The sequence below is a fragment of the Monomorium pharaonis genome, chromosome 10 (genome assembly GCF_013373865.1).
Source record: "Monomorium pharaonis isolate MP-MQ-018 chromosome 10, ASM1337386v2, whole genome shotgun sequence".
NCBI classification, from domain to species: Eukaryota; Metazoa; Arthropoda; class Insecta; order Hymenoptera; family Formicidae; genus Monomorium; species Monomorium pharaonis.
Window position 1 is genome coordinate 4,034,322 of NC_050476.1, and position 15,129 is coordinate 4,049,450.

Here is a 15,129-nt window from a genome sequence, read left to right on the forward strand (position 1 = left end):
TTCCCCGCGGAAGACGTCGCCGGGGATGCCGGTGTCTGGCGTACGTAACGAAAAGTGTCGCGTTGCCGCTATTGACTCGTCATTTTAGTGCCGCGAGGTTAAATTTTGTCGCGTTTCTCGCGTCCTCTCGTCGGTCGAGAGCGCGTTTCCCCGCGGAAGGCATCGCCGGGGATGTCTCGACTCGACGTGCAAAGTGGTCGTGCCCCTCTGCCCTCTCGTCTGTGGGAAATTGGTGCGAAAATCGTGTGACATTTTCGTCGCGTCGTGTGCAAGGTGACGGCCATATTGTGACGTAGTCAGCGTACGACGGCGTACTTCAGTGTGTACTTGACCTTCTCCCGCGTTCGCGTCGTGTCGCGGCCCACCTCCGTTCGACACGGTTATCCTTCCGCATCACTTGTTTCTTGGCGATTTGCGAGTTCGCGATCACTGTGGTTCACTCGCAAACGCCATCGGGACATATAAGTTCGCGATTTGTCGACGGGAGTATCGTCGCAAGATGCCCGGTGTCCGGCGTACGCAACGAAGTGTGTCGCGTTGCCTCCATTAATTGCGTTGTTTTTTTAGGTGCCGTGAGATCTCGTCGTGTTCCTCGCGTCCTCTCGTAGTTTGAGAGAGTTTCCCCATGGAAGTCATCAACGGGGATGTTGAACCGAGCCGACGCCGTTAATCGTGTCGAGCGCCTGTGTGCGAACGCAAAACATCGATTCATCAGCTGGTGAGTAAATTTATTTATTATATTCGCGGAATTAATCGGCACGTGACGTCATCGTCACCTAATATCTTAATCAGAATTTCAAGTGATAAGTTCATTAAATTAAGAATCAGTTTTCAAAATTTTGTTTTTTCAATTTTTCTATTTTTTGCAAATTTTTAAATATTTTTTTAATATTTTGATATTTCTATATTTTTGATATTTTAAGGGGATGCTGGAGTGATGGTATAATTTGATCAAGGTCGATAATGTAGAATCATTACTAAACAGCTTTAACAAAATTTTGTATGTATTTTTTTTATAGATTTCTAAAATATTAACTCTGATCAATTTGACCATCACGTTGGTATTTTCTTAACTGTTTTCAGTATGTTTATTAAAGAATTGTATGATATATAATATTTTTATTTGCAGCGCTAACGAGGATTTACCACCTTTATTGACAAATCATGGGCTTTATTAGTTTTCTGGCATGACAAACAATTTGCGACACATATGGGACACGAGAGGTAATGCTGCTACCGCTTTTAAAATACTTCTTGGTAAGTGATTTGCTTCCATAATGCACAATTTATCTTATTAATAAATTGTTCTTGTTCGAAGAGTTTCATGCTCAAAAAAAGCTTATATTGCAACAGACTGAGTGCTATCGGACTCTGTGAATTCGAAAATATAATTAGTTCGAATAAATGATATAACTACTGTTATCATTTACTCGAAACAATTTTTGTAAATTACATTAAACGACCTAACTGTTATTATCGTTATCGATATTAGCTATAATATTTCCATTGTGGAAGTATTTATATTATTTTTATATTATTTGCAAAGTTTACCACTACGTAAACCGATTGTTCTTTATCAGCTTTTTTTGTAATCGAAACGCACGATTGTAATTAATTTGACAAATTGTTTACTCGTTGTTCCGCGGAAGTATAATGAAACTCTCAAAGCTGCGATATACCATGTCTCCGTGAGATAATTGATCTGTCGGCGGAATATCAGACGCAAAAGAGGGAGAGGGGAGGCGGGAAGGATCTTTAGGACCATGTAGATATGGTCTCGGTTCCGAGAGGTCTTGTCTGTCGGATCCACGTTGCATCGTCTATGATTAATACAATCGTGAATGTACTATCTCGTCAGGGATAATAAGGGACGCGAGTGACACGACGCGCCATGTCACCCGGTGTCCCACATAGTCAGGCAACGTTTCAGTGAACTTCGGCTCGGGCCCAGAGGGGGTCCGACGTCCACTGACACGGACATTTCATTTAAAGCAAGACGACTGACGGAATTCGCCGGATCTCTTCAGTCCGACGAGTCGCACGATCGTAACCGACTTTGATATATTTTTTTGCACGCGATCGATTCTTAGGCGATTCAAAAGATGATGCATTGTGCAATGTTTTCATCTTAATAAGAAAAATCATGCACAACAAGGTCTCAAAAGGCATTAAATATTAATCGAGTTTAGATCATATTTTTGAAATTATATCTCTCATATTTATTAATATTTGATATTTATTTTGTTGTCAATTATTTTAGAAATGATAAATATTAAATATGTTTAAACCAATTATACGAAATCTAAAATTTAAATATGCCAAGTCTCCTGTGAGTATTTTTGTATCGTAAAGGGCGAAGGAAACCCAATTTATTCGAGCCAAACTGCGATTTAATTTCTTTCGACCACACGAAGCGATCGTAAAACAACGTCGTAATTCCCTTCTCGTATCTTTTGCCTTAACTCTTCTGCCAAGCTACCTTGGAGGACACTTCCTCGAATCATAATCGTGGAACATGCGTTAGATAATAATTCATTTATTGATTAACTACATGTCCTCTTATTTATTGTCTATTATTAGTCAGTATTTCTGATAAGTTTACCGTTATCGAACATTAAAAATAATTGCTGACGATATTTTTTTGTAATTAAATTGACGAACAATTAGTCGCTCAAGTTTCTTTTTATAACAAGTACTTGCGAAAGGCTTTCACGAACGTGTGAACGTGTATCCTCAGATAGAAGAGAGGAATGTAGCGTTGGTACATCGAATTAATTAATGATTCATCCATCCTACGCTTAATCGATATATACAGGAGTACAATTAATTTATCGATACTTTCTATAAGACTTTTCATGATAATTATCACTCTCGATGTCTTAGGTATTTAAACAATTATTATTTCGATATATTTACGATAGAAATCTGTGAGAATAAAATAATTTCATTTTCACAAAGTTGTCACGTTTCATAATTAATAATAATTACAAATTACGTTTGGTGATCCAAAGTCCGGCGCAATTAATTCATAACCGAATATAAAATGTTAATTAAATATTATTTAATTCGGAATTATTTGCAACCGACGATACATGAAAATCGTTTATCTTATTGTATTATTAAATTTTATCAGTATAACCGCATTGAAACAATATATGCGTAAAATGATATAAAAGAATTATAATATATGCCCGATAAAAGATAATGTAATTTTTATTATAACAGATGAGACAACTTGTGTTTGTATTAAATATCAGAATAAGTGTTATTTTATATCATCAGAGGAAAAAATCTCTTCTTACTCTATCTCTACGGTATTAGTACGGTATCCAAGTTTCGAGATATTCAAATATACTTAGCAATAGATACACTCTTACTTGTCCAATTCAACAAGATGCATATACAACGCAAATATTTGCTGTCTGTGAGTCTCGTCCGGCTAGCCGCCGCGTTGAATGGGCTTATCGTCGGAAATTATTCTCTACGTTTTACGTACCGAAACACAGGGACCACTTTGGCAAACTTCCGTAGATCCAACGAGTCGATGTAAAGCGATTAGAAGCTAGGGAAGAGCGCAGATAAGATTTTCCTATCAGCGAAAACGAAACGCCGGTATCGCGTCACACCGGAGGGACGGCAAAATTGCTTGTCGCCGCATACTTTTACGATTATTAATTGACGCGAAGCTATGTGCAGCGTACGCACGCGGAATGCACTCGAGGACGTGACAAAGCCTATATACCACTATTCTCTGAAGTAAACTGTCAACGTGAAAACCGAAGCGGCGCCGTGCGACAAATGCTCTTTTCCCTGACAAAGCGACAACGCCCCAGAGCATCGCACGGCTCGACTTGCACCCTGGACTCTCTTTTCTCTCCTTCGCCTGTTTTCCTCGTTTGTTTTGTCCGCTCTGCAACGCGCTTACTTCGAGAGGCTTAATGAAATATGACAAAAGACAGGGACTTGCTTCTTTTAGTATAAAGTCTTTAAATATAAAGTGATTTGTAGGACGTACATAGTCTCTGAATTAGTTGATAGTTTGAGGTATTTGAAAGAATTTACCTAGCAAAATTATATAACCAAAAAATGAGGAAGTTGCTTAAAAACCTGATTGGTATCTAACAGATTACATTTTCTAATTTTCAGTACTTTCAAAATTAAGATTATTCAAAATTTTGCAATTAAATTAGAATTCCGTGACATTTAACAAATATGTCCGTAATAAAGTTCACAAATAATTTCAGTAACGCACAGGTCTCAAAATTCATCACGATCCAACCTCGCTACCGATTCGCAACTTTTCAAGCGCATTCTACGTACGATGACTGTTTCTCTTACAGGGCGATGACGCCCAAAGCGCCGTGGGGTTTATTCGCGTATTCGTTTCCTCCTTCGCTTTCTCCGTTCGTCTTGCGCTGGCACATACGGCGGCTCTTATCTCGTGCGCGTATCATTACTCAATGACGAATGCCTCCGCCGGCGAAAAAATCATTAAGAACGCTCATCCATTATGGCAGCCGTGAAAGAGTCCCTGTGGCCGCCGCCGCTGCAGCCGCAGCCGCAGCAACACCTCCGTTTTAGTGGTGGTCGGGGATATCTTTCTTTCCACGATAGCCACGCCCGGTCTTCGATACGAGTGAGAATCGATAGTCGTAGGATTGCTGGGAAATGATTCTTCGTGACCGGTATATCATTCTACTTGCCTTCGAATCCATGTGTCCAGAAAAGAATGGCTCGAATTATGTCATAGCTATTCCTCTCTTAGATTAAAAAAGTGATTTTTTCAATTTACAGATAGGATTTTTATTCGAAAAATAATTAGTATTTCTTGAGAAATTTCTTACATCAAGCGGACATAATTTTAAAATATCTTTGTATGTAAGATAAATGAGATATTTGATACATCGAAAAAGATATTTTTAATTAAATTTTATCAATGTTATTAATTTAATGTGTTAATCTATAATTAATTTAATCATCTGTTATTTGAATTTTTTATTTAAAAAATTAATTTTTTCTGTAAGACTAACATTGCTGTCGCATTCTATTTTTGACTTTCTTAAATATAATTACTGCAGTCAAGTAAAAATAGCGTCCCTTTTTCTTAATTAATTATTATTGACGTGTTTGCATATATTTACGACGTAATAATGTCGAACTTTGTCCAGACCATGGGTACTGTAAGGTAATTAACACGGTGCGTTGAGGCGGCTAGGAAAAATAATTATCCGAGAGCACCTTTACGCGTGTAAACACGCAGCTGGTGGCTCAAGCGGTTTGTACGCGTCGGCTCGGGTTGCTCGTGGAAAGCTTGACGTTAATGAATAGTGGTAAACCGATCTGGAAATAATGATCCTTAAAATAGATCCGCTTGTCCGGATATATCTGATACTTTTCACTCGTCATAACGGGAATCACTTATTTTCAAACACCTTGGATCATTTATCATCTATCCAGATACCAATCTTTTGGTACCAAAGAGTAAACTTGTTAAATTATGTGATTATTTTTAACAAAATTATCTATGTGACTGCTGTATTTTAAATTTAATCAAATACTCAACAAACAAATTGTGTAGTAAATTTAATCCAAGTTATTAAAAGTGGTTCATACAGTTAAATGTTTTTAATTACTATTAAAAACAGTAAGAGCGTATTAAGCGTAAAGACTGCGGTTGAAGCTCTCCATATTCTCGGTGCTCCGAAAAGATTCTCGAAGTAATCCGAAAGTTAAATCTCCAGCAGGATATATCGTGCGCCGAACGCGAGCCCCGCTTCAGGGTTAACACATTCCAGGGAACAAAAAGGTAGAAAAGGGTTCCCGAAAACGCTCCTCGTCGCGGCGTCGTACGGGGCGTTTGGGGCCCAGCTCAAAAGGGCCCTCACGTACCAACGTCATAAGATGAGACGCGTAAAAGATGAGAAGTCGGGGGCGTGGCGCACGGTCCTCTCTTTCTTCCTCTTTCTTTCTCTTTCCCCTTTTCTTTTCCTTCCGACGAGTTTCTCTCCTGCATCTGTGGCGGCGGTGGCGCGGTGAATTCGCGGTTATAAAGCCGCGGTAAATCATTAACGGGCCTCTTCTCTCCTCTCTCGTACCTTCGAACTTTCGTCTTTCTGCTTATTTCCTTATTAAAGTCACCGGCGCGCGATGGCTTAGTCCGGCTGAGGTGGAGTTCCATCGGGTGAACATAATCTTTTTATCTGTAATCACGAACGAGTGATGGCGAGAACAATTTGCGCTTTTTCTCGTAGCCGAATAATTTCCGCCTAATTTAATGCCGATAAAATTTCAATTGGTGATGCACGTAAAACATTATAAATGCATCGATCTGTAATAGAGGCAATACCGATTCTTTTGTTTATTATTATTACCATTTTCCAATTAACGAAAGCTTTTCTAATAAATCGGAATAGAGAATTTGTCCGTTAAAATACGATTCATTGATTGTGATATTGAACGAAAGAAAATCGCATATCTTTCCAAATGAATTAATTTGAAAAGTTATAATTAGAATGTCAGACACGAAAAGTGTCACGCAAGTAAAAACGACGGGAATTTCGACGGGATGAACGCCACATTTTATTCGGTTCGTAGCCGACTTGGAAGCATTAACCGTCATCTACCCTCGTATTCAAGCTAAGAAATCATTACGTCAGCACTCGCATGCGCGCACACCTCGCTCGTGCGAGCGCGAGAGACATTCATACGCCGCGTATCGCTCGCGTAATTGTCGCTCGCTCAGCGAGCGCGTTTAATGAGCCGCGTCGGCGCTCATAGGCGTTGCTGCTGCTGCTGCTGCTGCTCCCAGGGAAAGGGACGAGCGACGTTTGCATTCCACCGGTTCGCGCTCCGGAGTTTCCTCCAAAAAAATTCATCAGCGCAAACAGGACGGCATACCGTCGCCATCGGGCGCCCGGCCGAATCGCGATACGCGCGCGCATAACACACGTATAACACACGCGCGGTATGCACACGGCCGTACGCGACCGTGATGTATAAGGTGTTGCGGGTAAACGGTCAACAAACTGGCCGGGAGCCGAGGATAAATGAACGAAATTTCGGCACCTGTGGTATGCGTCCGCTGATGCGCCTCGCGCGATTCATATGTATACAAGCGTGCTCGTTCGTACACGCAAGCTTGGCCGCGACTTTTACACGTGTATATCGTTTCTCTTTCCCTCGCCGCGAGAAGGAGAGAGAGAGAGAGAGAGAGAGAGAGAGAGAGAGAGGACACAAGTGAAGAGAAAGGGAGAGAGAAAGAAACGGAGGACACGTCGGAGTGCGTTAAGTAGCGCAGCTCGTTAATTAAGCGATTACATCACTCTCGCGGAGTTCGTTTTCGGCGTGAAATATCACGTGGCGCGGATGCACAACGAGCGAGTGCTCTCTATCTGGTTCTTCTCGTCGACGCCGCAATCCCCGAGTCTCTCGCGCCAGATTAAATTGAGAAATATGTCGCGTGACATAAAAAATAATTGGAACGATCTCTCTCCGCGAATGGCGCGGCCGAGATGGGACGGGCTGAGAATTCCTTTAGGAACAAATCGGTGTATAAGCGTGTGATTTTCGTGGATATCAGATCAGATCTGTGTGAGTTGTAGAGAATTTTCGGCCAGGGGGAAACCCCATGTGTGTGAAATGAAGGACGTAGTAGTAATTCCCGCATTTTTTGAGCCCGCATGATCACGATTGAAAAATTTCGAGGCGAGTTTCTCCGTAGTATTTGAATATCTCAGAAACGGTCACGAGCTACCCGCTATCTCGATTAATAAATTTCGTATGAGGTTGTTTTTACGCGTGCGAGACGCGCGTGCACACCGATCCAGCCCGTGTCATCCTATAATCTTCCAATTTTCTACCACGCCGATTAAAAATATTAACCGCCACCGTGTCCGGGGCATCTGTTCTCTTTTATTTGTCGAGCATGGCCGGCGCGCGTAAATAAGAACAAATAATGGACGACATCATGTCGCTCCGAAATTCCGCCCAGCATCTTACCGCAAACAGGCCGTGTCCCGGAGACACCAATTGCACCCATTATCGCGTTGCGCGCGCTGATTCGTCGCGAACTGACAAGAGGATGGCGTCGTGACACACACACTCTCTCTTTCTCCTTTTTTCTTTCTCTCTTGAATGATCCGTCAGTCAAGTGAGCACGAACTTACGTGTATAAAATAAGCTGCTTTTACCGAGCTTCCTAAATAGCGTCATATTTCCCGGAGTAATGTGACGACGTTAAAAAAAAAAAAAAATTTCCTGAGTGGATGCGAGGAAAAATACGAGCGCGGTCGCAGTCGCGCGAGAGCTTTTGATAAAAGATCGCGGACGGAAAAGATGACGACAGTACCAATTCGGCTTTCGGCCGGTACTGGAATAACTCTGACAAAGTAACCCTATAAATACGCGCCCGCGCGGGGTTTCTCCTTTTTTCCTCCTCCTCTTGCCCCCCTCGGTATCGGAGCCAGAAAACATTCCTATCGTCAGTCCGGGACCTGACTAGTCCTCTCTCCGTCGGCCGCACGATCCCGATGTATTCTCCTTTTCTTCGTCGTCCCATGATCTTCCTCGACATTACCTTGCGCATTCGCGCAGAAGGGGTCCTGCGGCCCTTCTTGTATCTGATCGAATCGGAGGGGCGTCCTTCTCTTCGGCCGAAGAGGTAAAGACCGTCTTCTTCTTCTTCTTCTTCTTCTTCTACTTCTCTCCTTCGTTCTTCTCTTCTTCGAACGGAATACGACCGATACGTCACGATAATTCCGCCGTATATCGGCTGGTCATTGTGCAACGGCTTTTTGGAGCTTCCCACTATCGACGTCCCGTGGATATCGCGTTATGTTATTTCAATATCCGAGACATCTGCGAGTTCTTTCAAACGCGAGTTTGTTGCATGTCTGAATTTAGTGACGCGCAACTTTACGTGATTAAAATGTCCTTATATACATATATATATGAGTTATTGCATAAAAAATTAATGTAATGTTAAAAATATAATGCATATATATTGTATTATATTTTTTCTATAATTTTGTCTTATGCTACAATTAATTTTTAAAATTGAAGGAGAAATATTGTAATAAATAGTATAAATTAAATAAATACATAATAAATTTATAACAAAATATTATAAAAATTGATTTGTATCTCAGGGTGTCCAGCGGTCATGGAGATCTGGAAAACCGGGAATTGTCAATGGATTTTATAAATTTGGGAATATCAGGGAAAAGTCATGGATTTTTAAAATTTTTTAGAATTTTTAGAATTTTTACAATATTTCTGGAATTTTTTATCATCGTTTTACATAAATTTTCTATCAATTTTCGGTGCGCTAATCTTTTGCTTTTTGCTAAAATCAATTTATTTATGGATATGTTCAGTAAAAAATTCATAATTCATTATCATATTTTACTTCAATGTGTTCGATATAGACGAAAAGTAAATGAATGAATTATTTTATTTTAAATGTATGCATTATTTAGTTCTATAAGCATGTCGTTTGCTAGTCTTCTTTTTAAACAGTTAAGCTTATATAAGGAGCATATTTTTTTAAATAGAATTCTAAGTGCAGAGGTATTAAATATGTTTATTAGTTAATATATTGAAGAAATCATTTTGAGTTAAGCAAATTTTAATTAATGTGTTATATTAATATGATAATTATGAATAATTATGCTTTTACAAATAGATACTAAAATGTCAGGGAAGAGTTAACTCTAGATTCTGGAAAATTCAGAGAAAGGTCAAGAAATTTTTTTTGCTAAGTATGCTGGACACCCTGTATCTCGAAAATAAAGACATCTTCGAATAAACTATTTTAAAATGTTGTTTTATTTATGGCAATTTGTGTTATTTTGATTTACTTATTTCCCTTAGTTTTTTAAAATTAGTTTCAGACACAAGACAAATTTTTAATTGATTTAATAATGTTTTAATTATTACTTTAGTTTGTTTGTGTTTGCTTTTTAATTATATTATATCGATGACATCTTTTTAGAAAGTTAACCAAACTGTTTACATAAATCGCTTCTTATCTTGAAGTTATAAATTGGATATTAATTAAGAAAATGGTATTAGCAACTATTTAGAGACACGAATTGTGTAACTTGATTTTTAAAGGTAAACAGGGGTGGGGTATACAGTAGAGAAAGAAAGAGCCAAAATCTACTTTGGATTTTCACGTTTGATGACAATCTTAATTAATTATTTCTCGGGTCTCAATGCAATTTTCTGTTATTATTATATGCAACAAGAAAAGTCTTCAAAAAAACAAAATAGGAAAACCTAGAAGAGTTTGTAGAAACTAAGACAATTTCAAAGTCGATATTATGAGCGAGTCTCAACTTCAAGTTTCTCTTTGAGATCTTTACATCTTTTACAACCATACGGCATTTTTCTTTCGCATAATTTTCACCGATGGCCATGAAATTGTTGTTATCGTCCTGAAACCGGTTTGCTCCCTCGCGAGTGTATCCGCACGGTCTTTTAACTTTTATCTCCTTACGTCGTTTCGTTCGCTACTGCGCCCGTAATACCGAACTCCTACGTGTGTTAAATTTTCTCGAGGTTATTCGATTTATCATGCATGTTCATATATGCAGGATTTTTTAATATGTGCGAATTGTGTGTAGATAAAAATACCGGGACAAATGGTCGAGTCGGAAAAGATTAACAGAGATAAAGATTGTATAAAGATTTTAATAGAATGCCTCGGAGGAAAATGCAGCGTTAAATTAGAGAACTGGTGCTGCACAATGACCGTTTATGTCATGATTAACCGTGAAAATAGAAGATAAACCACGGTATTCCATTAACTTTATTCAGTTATACAATTATAAATTAACCGTAAGATACCGTTAGTTTTTAGTCGTAAAATAATTAAAAAAAATGAACATTAAGATAAAGTAATGGTTAAATTGTTATATGTATCTATGCTTTTTTCCCTTTTTCCCTCTCTTTTTTACCTTTTTAAAAAATCGTAATTAACAACAAATAACTGAGTTAAAATAAATATATGTCTTTTTTTGTTTGAATATGACACACATTTGCTTTAGCTCCTTAGAAAAAAGAGACGATTGCATGCACACACATAACTATTCTTGCAGTGACGCAAGTCGGATGTGCGGGTTCCACGTTCACGCACTCGCATACGCTCTTTTATTCCGTACGATTGCGTGCGTGCGAAGCGTCGTCGGCGCGCAGGTGTGGGCGTGATCACCTGCTCTCGGACCCAAACCTTTGCCCTCCCGCTGCTTCCATCCGGCGTGGCTAGTGGTATTTCGCTCGGTATTTCGCCAACGCGCCAGACTTAATTTTACAGCGAGCTTTTCGGCGCGCGCCAGCCTCTGGGAAATTCTAGAGCGGCATGTACGAAGCGAATTGTGTTGTCACCGACCGGAGCACGGTTCTTACTCGCGTGGAATGCCCGCGATGTGCAAACACACATAGGCGGGATTTTATGAAAACGCATCGTTATTACTGCAGCTGACAACTGGAAAGTTCTTCGGAGAAAAATTATTTAATTACGAATTAATTACGAAAAGCTGTTTTAAAGTAAATTGAGAATGTCACAGTAAATTTCGAATTTAAAAGTAAAAATCGCACATATATCACGTGTATTTCTAAGAATTTGCATTTATACTACCATTAAAGAGCTAGTTAATAATATCAAGATACATATCTTGATGTACCTGTCTTCTTTTCTTTAATCTTAACTTTTTATTCCCGCGCTGCGGAAAGGAATTTTATCGATGTGAAAGTTAGATAACATTGAACCCTTCCTCGTGAAACAAGGTGTGAATCTCATTTATGCTATTCTGATCGTTGCGGTACACGGCGTTAAAAGCTGATGCTTGTAAATATTATTACGTTATTACAGCGTAAGTGTACAACGAGAGATTTACACGCGCTATTATCTTCTATGGTAGAACTTCTAAGTAAGCCACGCCAGGTCATGGTTTCATTTAACACTTATGTCAATGATGCGTTTCTCTTAACGTATAACATATTGCGTTAACAGAAAAAAATTAATGGCGTGTTGTTAACGAGAATGCATTGAAATTAGTTAATACCATTTAAGAAGTCCAAATTTCGTTAGTTGATTCATACAATTTATTAACGTTATGATAATTTTTCGCGCCTCGTATCTTTTGCCTCATCTTTCCCATCCTCGATTTCAGTTCCTTTTCGCTTAATTCTTCGCCGCCGTTCTCTCTCGTTCACCGTCCATCGTCCCTCACCTTTCTCTCATATTCTCTTCCTCTTTCTCCCTTTCCTTCTCTCCACTGCTTCATGCGTTCGAAACGCGGCGAACGAAAGAAACCGTGACGCCGCAATTAGTGAAATTGCTAATTTACAGCCTTTTTAATCAAATTAATGAGAGGGTAGATGCGTACTTTTATGCCCCCGTCCAGTTATTTATGGTTTATGGTAACTGCCCGAAACGGACCCGCGCGTCCATCGGTCGCGGCCGAGACCGGAGTCTTTCGGCCGACCCCCGTGCGAAGCTCACCTCCCGAACGACCGCTCTTTTCTTCTTGCGCGCCATTCTTACGTTCTTTATCATTTTTGCCTCGTCCTCTTGCCCACCCGCTTCTTCGTTTTCTCCTTCCGTGTCTGACCGGCCTTACGATTGTCTAATTAACGGCGTATCCCAACCATAAGGGATCATCATGTAATTTTTTGTCACTTTCTCCCCTTCCTTTTTCTTCTCGACATTCTCTTGCTGCGTAAACGCAGCATCTACACGCTGCTTGTGAAGCATCGGGAGAGTGATAATTAAGACACGCATGCGACGGGAAAAACTAAAGAGGCTCGCAATATTAAATTTTAATTCAAAGCAACGCCGTGTAAGAAGTACAAAAATTATATACCGCAAAATCCACCAAGGGTATCCAAATTCAGAATCATTATTAAGTTACTTCCTATCGCTCATCTTTTCGCTCTTATTATTTGTTAAATGTCAATTTGTGACGCATGTATGTTTATTGTGATAGTAATTGGCACGGCTAAAGGAGTAACGGTAAGAGCGCAACGCAAACATGAAGCGTCTAATGAAAGCGATGAATGACGACGATGCACACGACGTTTCTTTGACGTCTCGTACTCCAATCTAGAAACAACAACACTCAAAAATCAACTCTTGGGCTTTCCGCGTCGGCAAACGGCCGTTAACGTCATTGTCGCGGGATATCAGTCACGCGGTTCGTTCTTTCGCGCGCGTTCGATGTATTAGTCTCTTCGGCCCCGTAATTTCCTACGATATTACCTCACGCCCACCATTTCCTCCGCTGCGATCAGCCGCCACTTCCCTTGCCAGGTCTTTCCTTGATTTTCTTTTAGTCTTCACCTGCCGCGTTGTCGCCCGTAATCGTCCGTACGTACGGACGCCGACGGTGTGTCCATGTAGATTTCTATTTAACGGTGTGTCCGGAGCAAGAAAGGGATTTCTTGGCTCGTGGCGTTTTTACCGTAGTTTAGCAAGAACGTCCTCGCTATGTGTATATCCGTTCGCATAGCGGTATATACACGTCGCTGAATGCACCGTGCAGATGCTCAACGGCTAAAGGCCTTCCTCTCGCCGGAGAGAACGATCTGCCAGGAATGGATCAACGACCTCCGACATACGATGCCTATTTATGGGCGAGTAGGCTAGGCTCGATCTTCGCCAAACAACCGAAGTTGTTACGAGACATCTTAGCGGAACAATGGTGGCAACATTCTTACGTCAAAGATATTATGTCCCTTTGATTGCGTAGAATTCATATATTTTTTAAATATTATTTGATTATATTTAAAAAGCAAATATATAATTCTTAATAATTATACTGTCATAATTCGATGTTAAAAATGAATCAATATTTATTTTTAACTATTCCATTTTTGGTCCACAGTAGCAAAATCTCTTAGTTATTAGTAATTTGTAGGTGCTATTTTCTATGTATTCTTTTTGTTTCCACCTGGTTAGCAGTGTACGTAAATCGTTTGTTGTAACATAGATGTTGTTATCGGAAAGCATTTCTTCTATTTAATTATGTTTTGTTTAATACTACTGTAGTATTTTTTTGCCTGTCCTAGTAAATATTACATCTTTTTCTTTTTTTAAGAATTTGGTGGTGATTCTTAGACATTTCTTTAAAAATAAGTCATTGTTGCAACCATTGTGATTTTTTGTTAATTCATTAATAATTGGAGTTGTGTCATTTCTGACAGAACTTTGTAATTCTTCTGTACATTTTCTCCCAACAAATTATTTTTTTAAAAGTCGGGTGCCAAGTTCACACAAGTGTTTAGGTATATCTTTAAATTTTGTAAAAAATAAAGCAATGAAAAATTTGTAACAACATAGTATTATTGTTACAAATGTATCAACAGTGTAGTGTCAAATTAAATAGCTGTCCTTTCTCTTTCTGATATTGTATTCTACGGTTTTTATTAATTCGAATGTTGTATTTCTTATGTTATTTATAGGTAAATTAAATCGATTACCTAATAATCCTGGAAAATTTAGGGAAAAGTCAGGAAACTGACTTTTTTTGCTAAGTATGCTGGACACCCTGTCTTGTCTTCCGAAATAGGTCATCAGATTAATACGCGCAATCCGATATCGCGCTTCTGGATGATAATTTCCAAAAGCGATCTTCGATCGATAATCAAGGGGAGAATCGTGAGAGAACATGGTGCGTCGATAATAATGCGTGGGAGAGCAAATCGGAGCTGGACAGTGAATTAGGAGAGAGAGAAAGGCGGATCACAAGCGAAGAAAGATGAAACGTGATAGAGGGAGGGAAGTACAGGGAGTAAGAGAGAGAGAGAGAGAGAGAGAGTCGCTTGGAACCGGGCTGGACTTTGATGTACTGTCAGGCAGACATCGTAAACGCATTAGTTCCCGGTATATGCCGTGCGCTCGTGTATGTCCTTATCCCCTGTGCGATTCCGTTATAGACGTTACCTTCCTATCCGTCGTTCGTCCGTCGGATACGTCTCTGTGTGCACAGAAATACACGCGCGAGTTCGTGGGAGCCGCGCGCAGAGAGAGAGAGAGAGAGAGAGAGAGAGACGAAGAGACAGACGTGTGGTTTCGGTTCCACGCAACAAGATCTCGGTACATACCGCGCGCGCGGATAGGCGAAACAC

At 39.8% G+C, this 15,129-nt stretch overlaps 1 protein-coding gene across 7 annotated transcripts in view; it reads left to right on the forward strand.

Moving 5' to 3' along the window:
* Positions 1-15,129, forward strand: part of LOC105830822 — a 232,470-nt gene that overhangs the window by 89,718 nt on the left and 127,623 nt on the right. For 6 of the 7 annotated variants that reach the window (XR_004964778.1, XR_004964777.1, XR_004964774.1 and 3 more), the window contains one exon: positions 568-1,257. The gene's annotated coding sequence lies outside the window, so the exon portion shown is untranslated. The remainder of the gene's footprint in view (positions 1-567; positions 1,258-15,129) is intronic. The other variant, XR_004964775.1, reaches the window with a different exon arrangement.